Consider the following 20,565-nt stretch of genomic DNA (forward strand, 5'->3'; position numbering starts at 1 on the left):
TGGAAAGGACAGGAAGGACCAGGTAAAGTAGAGGACAGGAGAAGTAGATGAAAAATACGAAGGGCTAGTGGGCAGGATCTGTGTTGGTACCTCAGGAGCTTCTCTTAATGTATCACCTGTCAGTGAGGGGCAATCATGAGAACTCACCGATGGAGCACCAGCAGAGTACTAAGGGAAAATTTGCAGGCAAAAATGTTTGCATCTACAACCATCAGTGGTGATCACTGCTGTGTGGCAGTGAGCGATGTGCAAATGTGTGCAAACTGATCTAAACAAATTAACCAATAAAAAAGCTCAAAAGTTAGCCCTGTTCCAGTAACTTTCAATCAGATGCATTCTAACTGCACACTCCTGCCACTAGGATGCAGGGGAACCGTCTCCAACAAAAGATGGCCTGGTTTAGTGCTACACCACTGCAGCTCCTTCTCCAGAAAGGGCAAGACAGAACTTTAGAAGTACAAAGGGTACAGACTTGACATCAAATCTTCCTCATGTATAACCTGTCATAAGGAACCATAGAAATTGTGGCTGCCATGTGCATTAGGTCCCTTGGAACATCTCTACCCGAGGTCATAGATGAGAAGCAAGAACTGGAAGTAACTGGTCAAACAGAGAGCTTTCTCTTGAGGGAGGAAGGTTGCCATTGACAGGGTAATCAGTTTGCAACTAAGGAAGATTATATCTTGGGAAGGTGTCAGAGAAGACTTCCTGAGGTTGAGTGTGAATCCTAGTCCTTCCTGCAGAAGCACTGTGAAGTTGAAAGGTAACAAGAGAGTTTCCTGGGATGAGGCCTGAATTAGGTGGTTTATCCAGGTATGGGAAAATATGGATCCCCTGGGTTCTGCAAAAGGCAGTAACCAGAGATAGTCACTTTGTGAAGAAGACCATCCAAAGGATAAAGCAAAGAACTGAGTGGGCAATGGAAAAACAGAAAACTTGAGAAACCCCAAGCAGGGTGAATAGGGATGTGCTGATATGCATCCTTCAAGTCTAGGGAGACTAGGAAAGCCTAATGAAGAATTAAGAGAAGTAAAATCTGCAGAGAGATCTTCTTGAAAGAAAGGACTTCTACAAATGTAAATAAATTTGAGAGCAGTCCACAAACCAGGCAAGAAATAACCAATTGCTAGCATAAAACATAAAATATTTCCATGTTTAATTAAATTCGGTAAGCGCTTTCACTAGATAGCTTCATCAGACCATGAAAATGAAATGGTCACAAATCATTTAAATGTTTAGAACAACAAATCACATCTCATTAATGATTACATCACAAGCTAAACCCATTCTACCCATTGCAGGTAAAAACTTTAGATTTATAGCGCTAATCAAAACCGTGCAGCACATGTTAAACATACTTAAATCAAGTGCACGAAGAGAATGTATATCACTACCTAATGTAAAAACATGCTAAATATATGAAAGAATAAAAAAACATAAACGTGAAACATACACAGTTCACTTAAAGCATGTATCTAATAAACTTCAGTAAACTATATCAAAGTAAAGCTTCCCAACACTCATAAATTCATATGTGATGAATCAACAATTACAGGAAGCTAAAACATATAAAACATATGTACCTGCACTTTAAAAAATGACTACAGGCGAAACAACTCATAAAACATAGACTGAAGTCTAGAATCAGTGCTCTCATTGTAATTAATATACAGTCAATTAGAACAGTTAAAATATATGTGCAAATGAGGTGTACAACAAGAAAAAGAGTTGAAAGAAAAAGTGTTTTGAATAGGGGACTCTCCTTTATTCCTACCAAATGCAGTGACATGACTTAAACGATGTTGGACATTAAATGTTACAGTAGAAATGTCATGCTCAAAATATAATTTGCTAATGTTGCTCATGATAATTCAAATATGTTTAGGAGGCTTAGTTTATATATGTCCAACTCACACCCATTGGTTGAGGCATTTAATAAGATGCTGGAGGACGACCTGTATGGATTCTATGACAACAAATGTGCACTTGGAAGTGATAGTAGAACGAGACATAACTTAAGCTACAGGGAGCAACATGCTCTTAAGAGCCTACAAACAGATGTTTCGATTGCTATTAGACCTGCGGACAAAGGAGGGCCCATTGTTATTATGAATAGATGTGATTATGTAGAGAGTATGCATAGAATCTTGAGTGATGTACAGTTTTATTGTCATATTGACTTACAGAAGGTACACAGTTTACATGAAAGGGTTTCTTTCATGTTAGAAGACCTACTGAAGAGTGATAAGACAGACATCAATCTGTATAGATTCTTAAAGGTTGATTACCCTCTGTTGCCCTCCAAACAAGGGCTGCCTAAAGTCCACAAGGATGGACGAAATCCCCCTATGAGGCCCACTGTGGCTGGAAGGGGGTGGCTCACTGAGCCCTTTTCTCTATACGTGGAGAAACAGCTAAGACCTATATTGGATAGAAACATCTACATTCTTAAGGCTACTAAACACTTCTTTATATACAGATATATATATATATATATATATATATATATATATATATATATGTATATATATATATATATATATATATATATATATATATCAATACAGTAATTCAGTGGTCTCAGACTTTGATTCTTATTTTGTCACACTAGACATACAATCCCTCTTTACCATAATACCTAATGATGTGGGGGTAACGTCAGTAAAGAGATACCTACATACAAACAGTAAGTTCAATCACAAGGAGATGGATCTCATTAGTCTGTTTCTGGAACCCATACTAGAGAATAATGCTTTCACATTTGATAGTGACATCTATTTACAGCGTGATGACGTGGCTTTGGGCACTACTGGTGCCAAAAGCTGTGCCAACATGTTCATGGTTTTGTGGGAAGAGGAGGTTCTATTCAAAATAGATCTGTACTCCAGTCAGATATGCGAGGTTTTATCAACGTTTTGTCGATGACCTGTTCCTGGTGTGGAGAGGTCCTAGTGAGAATCTAACTGAATTTTTATTAGCCCTAAATGAGAGGTTCAGTTATCTGAAATTCACCATGAATTACTCACAGCGGAGAATAGAATACCTACACGTATTTTTGGAGAGACTTGGGAATGGGATGATCAACACAGGTGTATACAGGAAGAAATGTTATAGGAACATCTTGCTGCAAAGAAGCAGCATGCACCCGGGATATACCTTTAAAAATATTACCATGGGACAAGGCATGAGAGTGTCCAGATTAAATGCTTCAGAGGAGGGATTTCAGCATGAATTATCCACTCTGAAAGATATGTTGACTGACAGAGGTTATACTCAGCAAGAGTTAGAAAAGAGTTTAGTAGACTTGAATGAATTAAGAAAGGATAGGGTGAAACCCTATTTTTCCCACTTCTTGTCACAGACGATCAACATACAGGGGTACAACAATCAGACAAGTTGAAAATACTAATTTCAGATATCACTAGGAAGAATTGGCGGGTACTTACCACAGATCCACAGGTTAGGAGCATTGCTGGTGATGAACCAACTTTTCTGTTCAAGAACAAACAAAACCTTAAAAGTTTGCTCTGTCATAACAGTAGAAATGTTAACAGTTTTGGATGGTCAGACAGGTACCCCATCCATGTGGCAACTGTAATTTCTGTGGCTATATATATATATATATACCACTGGTGTCTTTACACACCCAGATTCTGGCCAGAGGTTTGAATTTAGGGTACATGTGAATTGTAAAATGCATAATGTAGTCTACTTATCCGTATGTGTGCTCTGCAAATCATTTTATGTTGGCAAGACCAACCGGACAATCTGAGAAAGGATGAAGGAACATCTATATAGCATTAGGATTAAGTATAAGAACACTTTGTCAAAATGTAAATGCAGCTGGAAATGATCATCATTTTAAGGTTATGGTTATTGAGGAGATAATTCCAACTGTACTTGAGGGAGAGATTAGGAATGCCACTGAAACCAAGGAGGCTAGATGGATTCTGAGGCGGAGAGTCGATAGAGAGAGGGGCCTGAATGAGAGGGCTTCCATCAAACCTACTTTGAAACAAAGGAAGTTATCTGCAGCCATGCAACATAAGTTATACATCAATAGATATTTTGCACCTGTACATTTGTTTTGTTTGCATATTTGAGTGCTAACTAATGTGTTTTGATTTTTAAATCTTGGGCTGTATTGTGCACATATTTACAAGTTTTGTCTGCACACTTCAGTGTTTACTATTGTGCTTAGACTTTTAAAAGCCTAGGCTGTAGCTGAGCAGAGTTGAATTATAGTATATACGTGTGTGTGTGTGTGTGTGTGTGTGTGTGTGTGTGTGTGTGTGTGTGTGTGTGTGTGTGTGTGTATATATATATATATATCTATATATATATATATATATATATATATAAAGAAATATATATATATATATATATATATATATATACATATATACATATATAGATATATATATACATATAAATATATATCATATATTTTCATTTCTTTCAACTCTTTTTCTTGTTGAACACCTCATTTGCATGTATATTTCAACTGTTCTAATTGACTGCATATTAATTACAATGAGAGCACTGATTCTAGACTTCAGTCTATGTTTTATGAGTTGTTTCGCTTGTAGTCATTTTTTGAAGTGCAGGGACATGTGTTTTATATGCTTTAGCTTTCTGCAATTGTTGATTCATCACATATGAATTTATAGGAGTGTTGGGAAGCTTTACTTTGATATAGTTTACTGAAGTTTGTTATTAGATACATGCTTTAGATGAACTATGTATGTTTACGTTTATGTTTATTTTTATGTTTATTTTTTATTCTTTCATATATTTAGTATGTCTTTACATTAGGTAATGATATACATTCTATTCGTGCACTTGATTTAAGTATGTTTAACACACACTACCTGCAATGGATAGAATGGGTTTAGCTTAGTTGTGATGTAATCATTTAATGTGATGTAATCATTTAATGAGATGTGACTGGTTGTTCTAAACATTTAAATGATTTGTGACCATTTCATTTTCATGGCCTGATGAAGCTATCTAGTGAAAGTGCTTACCAAATTTAATTAAACACGGAAATATTTTATGTTTTATGCTAGCAATTGGTTATTTCTTGCCTGTTTGTGGACTGCTCTCAAATTTATTTATACTGCGACTCATGCTTGCTTTACTGTGGGCAGTTGCACATTAACCCTTTTTGGTGCGGTGCTGCTATTTTGTGTCATTTTACTTCTACAAATGTATTGAGATATGACAAATCCAGACTGGTCTTCCACATTCCCGCTTTACTGGGGACCAGGAAGAGGAGTTTCTTCTGAATTTTTGTTACGTTTTACTGCTTTGCCGCCTACTTTTTGGCATTTTCCAGCTTGCTAAAGTTTATATCTGTAACAGTAACAGCACTTGGAACACATCTAGAGCCTGTTTACTGCATTTCCTGTGTTGCACTTAATTTAAAATCGTTTTTTTTCTCTAAAAACTGCATTTTACCTGATTCTGGCCTAGCACTCAAGTGTGGGGTCATTTATTGCACTGTTGTGATTATTTTGCTGCTTGTGCATCTCTGCTACCTTTAAATTATAATTAAAAAAAAAATCTTGCTTTTTTCCCACTTTCTGAAAGTTAAGAAAGTTCAGTTACAGATTTGCTGTTCTGAACTGTTTTGGAAGTTTCTAGAGGCCAGTGCTTGCTTGGGCTGAAGGGAAGTCTCTGTGTTCACCAGTGGGAGTGGTTAACGCTGAACAGCCTGCCTGTCCCTGGAGGAATGGTTACTACCTAGAAGTGTTTTATTGGCCATTTTGGGTCAATTCTAAACTCCTTGATCTGTCTCTCTTAAAACCCGGCTGCCTCGTGGTTTTGGCGTCTTTTCAGGCTTGCTAGTTGTTGCTGAAGCACCTACCAAGGGGAGAAAACGCTGAGAGAAGAAAAGGAGCCACTTTTGTGATTTTAAGCATTTTCTTCTGAATTTTTGTTAAGTTTTGCTGCTTTGCCGCCTATTTTTTGGCATTTTCCGGCTTGCTAAAGTTTATATCTGTAACAGTAACAGTACTTGGAACACATCTAGAACCTGTTTGCTGCATTTCCTGTGTTGCACTTAATTTAAAATCGTTTTTTTCTCTAAAAACTGCATTTTACCTAATTTTGGCCTAGCACTCAAGTGTGGGGTCATTTATTGCACTGTTGTGATTATTTTGCTGCTTGTATATCTCTGCTACCTTTAAACTACAACAAAAAGAAAAAAAAATCTTGCTTTTTTCCCACTTTCTGAAAGTTATGAAAGTTCAGTTACAGATTTGCTGTTCTGAACCGTTTGGAAGTTTCTAGAAGGCCAGTGCTTGCTTGGGCTAAAGGGAAGTCTCTGTGTTCACCAGTGGGAGTGGTTAACACTGAACAGCCTGCCTGTCTCTGGAGGAGTGGTTACTACCTAGAAGCTGTAGTTTTATTGGCCATTTTGGGTCAAGTCTAAACTCCTTGATCTCTCTCTCTCTCTTAAAACCCTACAACTCTCTTTTTGTGCGGTGTTGCGCACTGAGCAGCGTCGGGCAGCGCCGCCTAAACAGGTTTAAACTATTCCAGGCTCCGCAAAGTCTGCTCTTCACTTTTTCCCTTAGAACTGTTCAAAGTAATCACTCTATTCTCTTTTTAAAGCCCTGCACTTGCTCAGCTCTTATAAGGAAACACTAACTAAAGCACTACACCCTCCTTGACTTCTCATAAGTATTAGGCTCCAGATTGGTCCTTCCTGATCAAGTGAAAAATCAGTTCCCTTCCCTAATCTGATCAGTAAAAAAAACAGTTCCCTATACTAATCTGGTATGTCCAAGGGTCAGTTTCAAGGTTACTCTCCAGTCCAGCTGGTGAATCTGGGAATTTTGAGGCAATGTTACAATTGCCTTATGTACACAGACAACCCTCTCCTCCTTCCAACAAACTCTAATACATGTGAGAGATGCAGTTACACAGCCAAACTGGAGGCAGAGCTCTCTCAACCCAAGACTGGCACAGTCAGTCAGGAGGAAAAGGTAACCACCCACACCAAAAATCCAGTCTCACACAGACCTATTGCATCTGCATAACCAACACATAAAAACACAAAAACATACTTGGAGGCTCTAAATAAAAATCTGCCTAAACAGCAAAGACCTCCTAAGCAGACATCCAAGCAACAGCCACCCCTCAACAATACCTACAAATCACATATCTCACAAAATCAGTGTGCCTCACAGTCACAGCCCTTAAGGCCAAACAACACACCAAATACACTTGTTATAGGGGACTCTATTGTCCGGCACACTGACGTCCCGCTCACCAGACTGAAAGTACAGTTGTGTACACCTACCATAAATGTAGATGTTCGAGTGTCTTCACTGTTGCAGTCATGACTGTAGGGTTCTCCACTGCCGGCAGGCAGCCCTCGGTCGGCCAGAATCCCAAAGTCTGGGTCCGGCGTCGGCTGTTCATACATGCTCCCTGACGTCAGAGCACCAGGAGTACAAAGCTGACAGCCGACGCCATCTTCTCCAGTTTTTCTTGCCCCAGATGTCAGGAGTCCCAAAATGAAAAAGGTCCCATAACCTTTGCAAATACACCTCAGAAGAATGGTGAAAAAAGGAAATACACAAAAGTAAAAATAAGAGGGGACAAGAGGGAGGGAAACCCAGACTGCAACAGTGAAGACACTCGAACATCTACATTTATGGTAGGTGTACACAACTGTACTATGTTCATCGTGTTTCACTGTTGCAGTCATGACTGTAGGGTAGAATCCCAAAGCTGAAAGAAAGGGAGGTGGTCACAAAGAGGAAGGGGCGGCTAAAAGGCCCTGCAAGACTGCAGAGGCAAAGCTTGCCCTAGACTTAGAGTAGAAAGGTAGATTGTAGTGCTTAGAAAAAGTATGCACAGAACTCCAAGTTGCAGCTTCCAAAATGTCCTTGGTAGGAACTCCCCTGAGGAAGGCCGCATAAGTGGCAGCAGCTCTGGTGGAATGAGTCCATATACTCCCTGGGATTTGCTTTCCATGGTGAGAATAACAAAATCTGATTCCATGAGCAATCCATTTAGAAATGGTCTGTTTTGAAATGGCTTTACCTTGGGAACTTGAAGCATAAGAAACAAACAATTGTTCTGATTTTCTGATGTCCTTGGTTCTGTTCAGGTAAAAACGTAGTTGTCTGTGTACATCCAAGGAATGTAAGATCCTTTCCCTTTATTTTGAGGAGTGGGGAAAAGGTTGGCAAGTGGATAGTTTGATTTAAAGCCACTTTGGAAATCACCTTAGGCATGAAGGTAGGATTAGTCCTCAAAGATACCCTGTCCTGATGAAAAATAATATAAGGTTCCACAGCCATAAGAGCTTGTAACTCTGAAACTCTCCTGGCAGAGGTTAAGGCTAACAGGATAGCTGTCTTCCAAGATAAAAACTTGATGTCAGAAGAGGCAGCAGGCTCAAAAGGAGGCAAAGTTAGTTTTTCCAAAACATAGTTGAGATCCCAAGCAGGAATGGGAGGAGATCTAGGAGGTCGTAAGTTCTTAGCTCCTCTGAGAAACTGTCTCATGAGCTGGTGGGAAAAGATGGGAGGGTCTGTATTATAATGAGCAGAAATAGCAGAGGCATGAATCTTAATGGAAGAGAAAGAGAGACCCTTATGTAAGAGATCTGTCAAGTAAAGTAAAATTAAAGTAATATTAGGAAGAAGAGGATCAGAATCCTGAGCCTGCATCCAGGAACAAAATCTTTTCCATTTTCCTGCATAAGATTTTCTAGTGCTAGGATGTCTGGCTTCTAAAATGACATCCATAACCTGCTTGGGCAGTAAAGAAGAAATCAAAGGCCCTGGATTAACCAGGCCGCCAGGCTGAGAGTTCTGACATGAGTGTAGAACCTGACCCTGATGTTGGGACAGAGGTTCGGAGACTGAGGTAAAACCCAAGGGGGCTCCAGGCATAGGTTTTTTAGAGCTGGATACCAAAACTGCCGAGGCCAATTTGGAGCCAGCAAGATTATCATCTTGGGCTTGTCCTGTTTTATCTTCAGTAAAACCCGTGGAGGAAGAGGCGGAAAGGCATATCCCGAGAGGTTCCTCCAACTGAATGACAGGGCGTCCACTTTCCAAGCTTCTTTGTGGAAAGTCCTGGTGCAAAAATTCTGTAGTTGATGATTGAGATGGGATGCAAAGAAATCTATGTGAGGGCATCCCCAGACTGCTGTTATCATCCTGAATATTTTGGTGTCCAGCATCCACTCGTGTGGATCCGAAAGGTTTCTGCTCAGACTGTCTGCCAGGAAGTTTTGTTTCCCTGGTAGAAACTGAGCTTGAAGATCCAAATTGCAAGCTAGAGCTGTGTTCCATAGATCCATGGCTAGTCTGCAAAGGGGGTAGGAATGAGATCCCCCTTGCTTGTTTATGTACCACATAACTGTGGTGTTGTCTGTCCGTATTAGCAGTTGTCCTGGTTGTAAAAGATTCCTGAAGGCCAATAGAGCTTTCTGAACGGCTAACATTTCCTTTAAATTGATATGCAGGTGCTTCTGATCCTTTGTCCAAAGGCCCTGCAAACAATTGCCATGAAAATGGGCTCCCCAAGCATAATCCGAGGTGTCCATGGTTAGAATCTGAGTGGCAGGAGGCAGACGGAAGGGTTTCCCTTTGTTTAGAGCACATGCCCTGGACCACCAAAGAAATTCCTTTTGAAGGCAAGGAAGGACGGAGATCAGTATGTCTAAACTGTGGCAATGCTGAGACCATACACTTTTTAGGTACCATTGTATTTTCCTCATGTGTAGTCTTGCATATGGTATGAGAAGGATGCAGGAGGCCATGTAACCCAAAGCCTGCAGGAATTTCCTTGAAGATAGTTGAGTTAGAGTTGCCAATGTTCTGAAAGTTGAAGCCAGCTGTAATTGTTTTTCAGATGTCAGAAATGCCATCTGGATTGTGGTGTTTAGAAGTGCACCCAGAAAAGTTATCTGTTGTGTTGGTGTCAAATTAGAATTTTTTATGTTTACAGAGAATCCCAGGAACTTGAGGAGGTTCTGTACAAATTCTAGATGCTGGAGTAAGACATCCTTGCTGTCTGCCTGAATTAGACAATCGTCCAGATAAGGGTAAATTTGAATTCACTTGAGTCTGCAGTAAGCTACTACTGGAGCCAGGCATTTGGTGAAGACCCTGGGCACAGTAGACAATCCAAAGGGCAGCGCAGAGAATTGAAAGTGCCTCGATCCGGCCTTGAACCTGAGGTATTTTCTGCGATCCTGCCTGATGGGAATGTGTAAATATGCCTCCTTTAAATCCAAAGTTACCATCCATGCATCTTTGGACAGCACTGGAAGTAGCTGCTGTAGAGTAAGCATCTTGAATTTTGGAATATCTAGAAAGGTGTTCAAGACCGACAGATCCAGAATGGGTCTCCATGAGTTTTGCTTCCTTGGGACTAGAAAAAGCCTTGAGTAAAAACCTTTTCCCATCTCTGAAAGAGGAACCAGCTCTATGGCATTCATAGCCAAAAGAGCTTCCTCCTGGTTCAAGGCCTCCGTCCACTGATGTTTTGGAAGGTCTGGCCATCCGTTTGGCCTTGGCAAGGTATGAAAATGGAATTTGTAACCTCTTAAAACCACATCCAAAACCCACTTGTCTTGGGTTATTTGAGTCCAATTTTGATAAAAAAGAGAGTTTTCCTCCGAGAGGGGCTACCAGGCAAGAGGTTCCTGTAGCCCAACAGAGGGAATCATTGAGTTTGTTTCCTTTGAGATTGTGACCTGTCCTCTCCTCCTCTAGGGGTGGAAGCAGTCCACTGCCTTGGTCTATAAGCAGCTTGTGTTTGAGGCCTCCCTCTGGAGCGTCTATATCTACCCCTCTGAGGCCTGTCTGAATTGGGAAAGGACCAATTTTTTGAAGGCCAATTCCTGCTAAATCTAGGTGGCTGTACTTGTAAGAAATATTTAACTGTTTGCATGGATTTCGCCTTATCCTCCATCTTTGTAATCACCTCTTCAGCTTTTGATCCAAACAAAACATTATGCTGAACAGGAGCATCCAATAATTTAACCTTTACTTGTTCAGGTAAATTTTGTTCCTTTAGCCATGCATGCCTTCTAATGAGGCCGCAGCCCTACAAGAAGCCTCCAAGGCATCAAATCCACAGTGTAAACCATGCTTCCCAACCTGTTCAGTGGCATGCAATAAGTCATGTAATTCCTTATCATCTGCACAGGCAGAAATGGAAGTAAGCTTTTGTTTTAAGACAGACAAGAGAAATTGCTGGTATTTAAACATATGAAACTGACAGTTTAAAGCCCCAATGGACAAAGTAGCAGAAGTGTACACCTTTTTGTCCCATCTTTCTAAGGATCGAGAATCCTTTTCAGTAGGAATGGGATTTTTGGCAGAAGCGGCCTTAACTCCCTTAGGACCCTGAGAAATGGTTTCAGGGTCAGCAGAAGGGTTCTTATATAAAAAACTGATGGCAATCAGGAACCCTGTAATATCTATCAGGCTTAACAGGAGCAGGAGGAAAAGAGTCAGGGGTTAAGTTAGCCTCCGAAAAGGCATCATCCACAATATCCAAAACAGGAGGAATAGCCAGGGTCTATGTTGGGAAGAAGAAGAAAATCCCTCAGTCTTTTCTTGGATTCCGAATACTCCTGTCCTTCCCAGTGGAAATGTTCCCTCATTTCATGCAAAGTTTCCAAGAGAAATCCTCAGGGGGAGAAGCTGAAGGAATGGATTCTTCAGCATCAGAATCCTCATAAGGAGGGAAAGAATATTCCTGATCAGAAGAAGAAACTGAGGAAACAGAAGCCTGATCAGAGGAATCATAATAAACATCCTGCCTTGGCCTTTTGTCTGGAGGGGGATGAGAACCCCTAATCATAGTAAGTAAATCCTCCGCCATCTTGAGTAACTGTTTCTGTGACTTGGGAGCCGGTTCAGAAGATGCCTGTGTTGAAGTCTTTGATTTAGAAGGAGTCTTTGCCTTTGTCTTTGGCTTTGCCTTTACTAGTAGCTGAGTAGGCCTGAAAACCCCTTCGGAAGCCGGTACCTGCACAGCGGCTCCGGACCCATCCAAAGGAGCATTGTCCGAAGGTCCAGCAACAGAAATATTTAAAGGCCTGGTTGGCTCCTCGTGAGAGTCCATTTCGGCCGTCGGTTCTGAAATGGCCGATGACAGGGGCTGCAAAAGCGCCTCACTGACGACGGCCGAACCTGAAGCTGGCTCCGCTTGTGCGCTATCATCAGATTTGGACCTCGGAGGCCTGTCTTTATCCTTGCGACATTTGTGAACTCCGTAGCCGGACCGTATCCGGCGACATTTTGTAGTTAAAGCGCCTACCGAAGTAATGAAAAGCAAAATCGTACCTTCGCTTAATTGTACGTTGATTGAATCTAGCACAAAACCAACAACTAGCTACGTTGTGGTCAGGGCCCAAGCAAGGAATACAGTAAGAATGAAAATCCTTATGAGGTATTTACTTCCCACATGAAATGCAATTATTAACTTTTTCTGACATCGGAGTGGAGCAAGAAAAAAGTTTCCCCAACAGGGTACTTAGCTTTGAGTGGAGAAGAAAGTCTTCGGACCGAAGAATATCAGAAAAATTCGTCAGGAGTCAGCCGACCGGCACTTGCGAACTGCTATCACCGCACGGCAAGAAAGACTGGAGAAGATGGCATCGGCTGTCAGCTTTGTACTCCTGGCGCTCTGACGTCAGGGAGCATGGATGAACAGCCGACGCCGGACCCAGACTTTGGGATTCTGGCCGACCGAGGGCTGCCTGCCAGCAGGGGAGAACCCTACAGTCATGACTGCAACAGTGAAACACGATGAACATCAAGGAGAAGGTCACTGTAAGCTGCCTGTCGGGTGCCAGGATCCGCCACATAACGCAAGCACTCAGGTCACTCCAAAGCAAGTACAAGTATGACTCTGTCATTGTCCATGCTGGTGTGAATGACCTGAGATGTACCTCCCTGGACTACATGAAGAGAGACACAGAGGAGCTCTCTGACCATGTAGCCCAGGCTGGTATGACCATAACCTTGGGTAGCATCTTGACCTCACCAAGAATGATGCCACAGTATAAAGACAAAATTATCAGTTTCAACAACTGGCTAAAGTATTGGTGTCATTCAAAGGGGATCCAGTGTCTGTCAGCCTGGGATGACATGCTCGACAAGCCACGTTGCTTCGCTAGGGACGGCTTGCACCTGTCACCCTTAGGCTTTCGTATACTGGCCAAGGCTCTTGCCACCCCCATAGTGCCTTTTTTAGGCAAGGCTCAAAGGACAAACCCACCTCCATAGACAACCCAAGGATAAAAAAACTAAAGGTAATGCTACTCAATGCCAGAAGTCTAAACCTCAAGATGCACGCACTCGAGGCTCTCCTCAGTATGGAGAAAATCGATGTCTGTGCAGTAACAGAAACCTGGTTCAAGGCTCCTGAGAGCACCCCAGCACTACCAGGTTATAACTCATACCATGTGTTTCGGCCCCAAAACTCAGACCGAAGCACAAAAGGAGGGGGAGTATCTATATTCATCAAAGATACCTACTTCCAGGTTAGTGGCACTACACGAAGCATCGGAAACCATCCATGTGCAACTAACAGCGGGCAAAACTGCCTTTCAGTTTGTAGCCTGCTACAGAACACCCTCCCTATTACAGGAACCCCACTTGGCATTCCTGAGAACACTGGAGAATATGAAGGTCTCTCCAAACACCATGTTATTGGGTGACTTCAACTACCCAAACATTGACTGGGAAAACTACTCAAGCCCAAACACCTCGCCCAATGGTTCCTTGAATTTATAAACTCTAACGCAATGGAACAACTGGTCACCACTCCCACAAGAGGGAACAACATATTGGACCTGGTCATCACCAAAATGGGGACTCTATGTTCCACACCAGAGGTAAACCCCTCATTGGTAAGATCAGACCATAAACAAATTTCCCTGGACATCCATATCCCGTCCCCACTCCCAGCCAAGGAAATCACTGTAAAGAATTTCTCAAAAGCCAACTTTGCACTTCTCAAGACTGAGGTGGAATCCTTTAAAGCCCCTGGGCCAGAGGATAATACAGCCCAATCTGCAGAATCCTTTACAAATGCATTCTATGAGCACCTGCAGGAATGCATGGATTGTGCTATCCCAAATAAAACCAAGACTCACTCTTCCAAAAACAGGAGACCGGTCTGGTGGACCCCGGCCATAAATAAGCTATACAACAGAAGGAGGAAGCTACTACATGACAGAGCAAAATCCCAAAAGGGAAGGCATCTCTGATCAGTATTAGCAAGAAACTTCGATCCCTCATAAAATCATCAAAGGCCAGTTTCGAAAGAAAAATTGCCCTAGACACTAAAGATAATCACAAGGCCTTCTTTAGTTATGTCAGGAACATGGGTGGAAACTCCCAGATATGCTCTGAATTGTTGCATAATGGTACAAAATATACCGAACCTACAGACATAGCCAACATCCTGGCAGACAGATTCAGCGCAAACTTCTTCCCCCCTAAAGGAGCAAATGCCTATCCCAACTGAATGTAACCTCCCTGACATCACAGATGCACAGGTGAAAGCTGCCCTCTTCAAAGCAAAAAAACACAGCATCTATGGGACCGGACGGTATCCCAGGCTGTGTCTTACACGAGCTCCAAGAAGAACGGAAACCTCACATTAAGTCACTGTTCAAACTTAGCCTTACGACAGGATATGTACCCAAAGAATGGCGTACAGCTACAGTGGTCCCACTCCACAAAGGTGGTGCCACAACGGACCCCGGAAACTATCGCCCCATAAGCCTGACTAGTCTGGTCTGTAAAGCTATGGAGCGTATTATCATGGAACTCAAAACAAAGACATTGGGAGCCTCCAGACACTGGACCCTACCCAATTCGGCTTTGTTAAGGGCAGATCATGCCTCTTAATCCTAGTTGATTTCGTTGAAACAGTTACCAAAGCCATAGATGACGGCAAGGTAGTCCACACAGCCTACCTGGACCTCGCAAAAGCCTTTGACACAATACCCCACTCAGGCATCATAAATAAGCTTACCAGCTTAAATATCAACCCCTATATCACAAGATGGGTTGCAAACTGGCTCAGAGATAGAACCCACATGGTCAGAATCGCAGCTGCCATGTCCGAATCCAAACCAGTTACAAGTGGCATCCCACAGGGCTCAGTTCTGGGAACCTCTCTTGTTCGGTATATACTTCTCTGAGGTTCAGGCTAACACGGGGGGATTATGGCTAACAAAGTTTGCAGATGACTGCAAACTGGGGGCCATAATCGAATCTCCAGCGGACACAAGCATCCTCCAAAAGGGTCTCACAGAGATGGATGCTTGGTGCCAGAGCCACGGCCTCAAGCTAAATGCTAAAAAGTGCATAGTCATCCCCTTTGGGAAAAACAAGGTGCCCACAAATTACCACATAGGTGGTAATCCATTAAGTACAGAAGAAGTAATTAGAGATTTGGGGACCAACGTAGACAGTACTCTCTCCTTTGATAATCATGTTGCCAAAGTGGTTAGAAAGGCCTTCTATATAGCCCACCTTATCACGAAAGGGTTCGCATCTAGATCAAGAGAGGTCATTGTGCCCCTCTACTCATCAGGCCCATAATTGAATACAATGCCCCTTTTGGGATGTACCTTACCCGACACCTGCAGCAACTGGAGAGACCCCAAAAGTACCTCACCAAGAGGATCATGGGCTACAAACAGATGTCCTATGCAGCTCGATTAAAGAAACTCCAGCTCTACTCAGTTGCTTACCGCCTACTCAGAGGCGATCTATGCCTGATGTACAAAGCCATGTCAAACCCAGAATTAATGGACATGCTCCACCTCAAAAAATCCAAGTCCCTTAGAGCTACACGCTCCAGGAACCTAAACCTCAGCACAAAAATAAATAGGACATGCTGGAGGGACAGATTCATTTCCCAGAGGCTCCCCTCACTCTGGAATAGAATCCCAATTTATGTTAGACATTGCCCCTCACTGACCCTCTTCAAGTGAAATCTGGACGTGTGGATGGGAAATCGCAAATTCACCCCTGGGATCTCTTCTGTGTCCCTGCTAGACATAGGCACAGTAAACTAATCTTAAAAGGGTACCTTCTGTGACCTACTTTACAGAGACACAGTAGGCAAATCTAATAGGGAGGCAGAAGCCAAATACACTCTGGCTAGGCTTATAAATGCCCTAGGGCAGATAGCCTAGTATCTACCTATGAACCTAATGGTTTTATAGACCCCCAGGAGAGAAGGTTGTGAACCGCGGGGTTAAGATGAAACTGGTTTGCAGAGAGGTAATCCCCTTGGAAGACTGGTGCTCTTTCCAAGACATTCTGTAACTTCTCTGTATGATGGAAAAGGCCTATTTATAGTCATGCAGTCCCAGGCTGGGAGGGACAGACCGAATCTTTGTGACAAAAGGAACTTTGGACCAAGGTGGGAGGGAGGGGCACAGAATAGACAGTAGCGGACTTTTTTTTTTTTTGGAAAAGTGTTTTTCTCAGGCTTACAGTCCCACTGTGTTTTCTCCTGATATCTTTTGGTTGGTTGGTTTTTACTCTTCTGATGGGGCTTTTGTTCCTTATGGACAAAGCTAATAGGCTTGGAAGTGCAATTCCTTTGGTACCTAGGGACTGATGTAAAAAAAAAAATCTGCTTGCAATCCTGCAAGATTTTGCTTTTTTTCCTGTGGGATTTGAAGAGTTCAGCTGCAGTAGGGCCAAACAAGCGGTCCCTATGAAGAGGGGAGTCCACTAGCTTGCCCTTGAAATCTGCAAGGAGGGACTGAAGGCAAAGCCAAATAAATCTGTAGATGGCAGAATTGGTGTCTGCAACCCTGGAGGAAGCCTCTGCAGCATCACAAAATTTCGTGGAGCGTCTGGCTACTTGGGTGTCACTGTTGAGCATATATACAGCTTGGGATATGGACACACTCTTAAATTAACAACCGTCTTACTCAGGTTTCCCAGAATAGATCACAGATACATTTATAGTTTGGTAGTTTATGGCTTAAATGTCAGGGTGGTACAGGTATATACATCTTTGCCTTACCTGTCCAAGGCCTTACTGTCTCTATCAGAAGGCAGGACACTGGAGGCATGAAGGAGTTTGGCGGGCTTTCCTGTAGTGAGAAACAAAACAACAAAGGAGTCTGCTACAGGATTTTTAAAAAAGGAATTTAATCTCCTCTGTGACCTTGCAGAGCCTGTCTGGTTTCTTGGGTGCTGGCAACTGAGAGTCTGGGTTACTAAATGCAGTGCCAAAAGCATCTAAAAAGACTTCCAAGAACAAAGGGAACAACTGAAGATTTGGGAGCCTCTACGTCCAGCAATTCATAGTGTGTTTCCTGTTTAGTATCCCACTCAAAGTGCTACATCATTCTGGTGATTGTTTTCTCTAAGTGGTGAATCTAGTGACAACATACCCTCATCATTTGATACCAGATGTTCCAGAGAATGTTGTTGTTGTTGTTGTTGTCTTTCGGCTTTTTCCAGGTTAGGGGTCGCCACAGCAGAACTCCGGTCCGCTAATGATTGGTAGTTGATTTTTACGTGCCGAGTTACCAGCCCTGATACACAACCTTCAACGAAGGTACGCCCATTCACGCATATCTCCACGCAGAAGACACTCTAGCTGAGAATCGAACCGGACAGCGTCTTACTGTGAGGTGACAACGCTACTGCAGCACCACCACAGCAGTATGTTCCAGAGAATGTATTTGAGAGAAATAAGCTACTCAGTCTTCATCCGAATTGTTTTCTCCTTCCCTGAAGAGGACTCATGCTGCTTTTTTAAAGGGGGGACGCAGGAAAAGGAGGAAAGAAAAAGGAAGGAGGCTTTAATGACAAGATGACTTTGTATTAGCCCCGAGAAAAATCCAGCTATTCCTTCTCATGGGACATCTGCAGTGGGGGGAGCATGCTTGGTCTTTTGTTTTTTCATCACTGGGACATTCACCCTAATGAAATGCAATGGTGCAGACCCTTGGCAGGCCTCTTGAACTAATAGCTGAGGTATGCCCTACAGTGCCTCAGAAATAATCACTCTGGGTTCCTCTTTCTCTACTGTAGAAAAAGGAGATTCAGTCTTATTGGACTTGTGTGCAAGCTTCCAGCGGGATCACAGCAGTGGGTGTTTCAGAAGGACTCAGATGTAATGAAGATTCCTGTACCATCTCTGCATGGATGTCCACGTCAGACTGGGCAACTGAAGTCTCAGGTTTTAATTTTTTTTTGTACCTCTTGGTTGCATGCAGGTTGTCCAAGCCTGAAGGTTCCGCCATCTTCCTATGCATGAGACTCTTGAGACGCTGGGTCTCCAAATGGGTATTTAGGGAAACTAAGCTGGTTCTAAAAGTTTTAGGGATGAATGACTGACAAATCTTACAACTACAGTAATTATGCTCAGCCCCTAAGCAAACTCAGAGTGAATGTCTTTGAAGAGGATTTGCCTTTCACATTCACACTTTCCTCCCAACAGACAAACAAATCTTTAGCAAAAAATAAATAAAATGAATCTTTCACTACAATGCACTTACCTCACCAAGCCTTGGCAGTGGTAGTGGCACAGTGCTATAGAATTCAGCTTAACATTAGCAAAGCTTCTGTGTTTGGACTGGCCACAAGATAATCTGAGGATGTCATGCCCATACATCCTCTTGTATACCCCTACAGTAGCTATGATCATATGCCAGACATACAGTGCAACAAGAAGGTTTTTGGTTTTGACACACCAGCCGCATGTCAGGTTACCCTTGGCAGGATAACCCACAAGTACTGGAATACTGCAACAGTTAACTAAGGAAGGGCATCATACACAAGATGAATTACAGGGGAACATTCCTAGGGATTAGGAACATGAAACAACTGTGGACATGTAAAAACTAGATACATTTCTGCCTTGTTTAAATGATGTATGGGGGGGGGGGGTTAAAATGATTACAAAGTGCAAGATTTTCATCCAGTACAGACCAACACTAACTTAAGAAAAAAAATGTTGAAATTCATATGGTCAAGACTATATAATCGACAATTTAAAATATCGACAACCTACAGAAAAGAAAGAGTTGCACTGGAGATTGTGGTACAGTGGGAATTGGCAAATATGCCATTTTCCCCACTGTAGTTCAATCTCAGAATTAGAATATTTAATTAGCAGGGGGGAATGGGGGTTGCAGGGGACTTGTCCCCTTGTAAAAAAGCACAGTTATGTAAACTCTTATAACAGATGTCCCTCTCTTCACTATTGCAGTATTCCCTTGCATATGAGATCTCCTGCCAATGATAGCCCAATGTCAGGCCAGTAAACCAAAGCCTTTAGTGTTTACAGGCACCGTACATCACACGTATGCTCACCACTCCAGGCGTAGGGCATAAAGGTGACATATGGATGCACACACCTCAGAACTTTATTGAATGTTAGTTTGAACGCTCTTCTTCTGTGCTGGTTACTGAGCCATTTTCAGATAAGTGCACTGTTCTGGGCAGTGGGTTTCTTCCTTAGCTTCTCTCTTATTTTAGCGTTGTTGGTTTACATGTCATCCATAAAGGGAAGATGTCAGTGTGGGAGGCAGATTCCCCATAAAGATAATCACGAACAGCGTTTCTTCCATTTAGTTGCTTCTCACAACCATATGTAGTGTTCTATCTGCCAAGCGCTACTTAGTCACCCCTCCTCTTTGCAGGAGTAATGGCTACTAAGAAGACTGTTTTCCATGAAAAGAATGTTAAATCAGTTTTATCTGAAGGTTCAAGAGATTTCCAAGTTGGACCTTGTAGTAGAACTGTGAGATCCCGGAGAAGTGAAGGATCCTTTATTGGTGGTCTGAGAAGAAAAACACCCTTCAGGAATGCTTCGCATAACTTGGACAAAGCCAAGGAATAATTTCCATCTCCTGTGTGAAAATTAGAAATAGCCACTACCTGTAGTTTAATCTCAGAGAAACTATCTCATTCTTTAAAAAGGATTGTAAAAAAATCAAGTGTTGCAGAAATTGGAGCAGAGAATGTATCAAGCTCATTACTCAAACCCCAAAGGGAGAATCTTTTCCCTTGTTCTAGTAAACTTTCTTAGTAGATTCTTTTTGTGAAGCCAAAATAATGGTACGTACAGGAGAAGAAAACCTGTAACCATTACTGGAAGCGGAGACACCATGCATTTAGTTGGAGGGCCTGGACACTGGGATGTTGGAATCCTGATGGGTAAGACAGGAGATCCAGAGATGGCTTCAGTATCCATGGAGGATAACGAAGGTGAGACCACAGGAAGAGGAACCATATCTGTCAAGGCCAGAAAAGGGCAATGAGGATGACGAAGCTCTTCAGCAAACTTGCCTTCTGCAGAAATTTCGGAATCAAAGGAAGAGGGGGGATAAGTATAAAGAAGACACGAGGGCCAAGCGTGGACTAGAGCACCTCTCAGTGACTGCCCCTGAGGCGCAGTAAGAGCAAAGTATCTGCTCCACTTGTTGTGGGGAGATGCATAGTGGTTGCAGCAAGGTCGGCCTCAACGACGGAAGAGCCTTTTCACCATAGACTGATTAATAGACCACTCATGAAGCATCAGGAT

General features: G+C 42.5%; 1 protein-coding gene across 3 annotated transcripts in view; it reads right to left on the bottom strand.

Moving 5' to 3' along the window:
* Window positions 1–20,565, bottom strand: part of LOC122801567 (U2 snRNP associated SURP domain containing) — a 2,423,494-nt gene that overhangs the window by 525,003 nt on the left and 1,877,926 nt on the right. The gene's annotated exons all lie outside the window — the stretch shown is intronic.

The sequence above is a fragment of the Protopterus annectens genome, chromosome 5.part0 (assembly GCF_019279795.1).
Source record: "Protopterus annectens isolate FY-2018-M chromosome 5.part0, PAN1.0, whole genome shotgun sequence".
Lineage (NCBI taxonomy): Eukaryota > Metazoa > Chordata > Ceratodontiformes > Protopteridae > Protopterus > Protopterus annectens.